Genomic DNA, 281 nt, shown 5'->3' with positions numbered 1-281 from the left:
GGACGTCTCCCCAGGTTGGGGGCCTCCAGAGGCAGCGCAGGTCGGATGGGGGCGGGTGCGCTGGGGGTTGGTGAGTGTGGGAAGCCGGCAGGGTCCCCGCTCGCGTTGGTTCTGGGGAAGGGCTTGGGCTCAGCCCAAAGGGGCTCCGATGTCGGCGAGCTATGCTCCCCAGCCACGCGCATTTACTTTGGGTTCTGGCAGCCAGATGCGTCTTGAGGGTCCTGTCACATGTTGTCCGAGGGTCTGGGGGCCCTGGGGTTGGGGGTGGGGGTAACCCGGGG

Source organism: Myotis brandtii, unplaced genomic scaffold, assembly GCF_000412655.1.
Source record: "Myotis brandtii unplaced genomic scaffold, ASM41265v1 scaffold6, whole genome shotgun sequence".
Lineage (NCBI taxonomy): Eukaryota > Metazoa > Chordata > Mammalia > Chiroptera > Vespertilionidae > Myotis > Myotis brandtii.
This window is presented reverse-complemented; position numbering follows the sequence as displayed.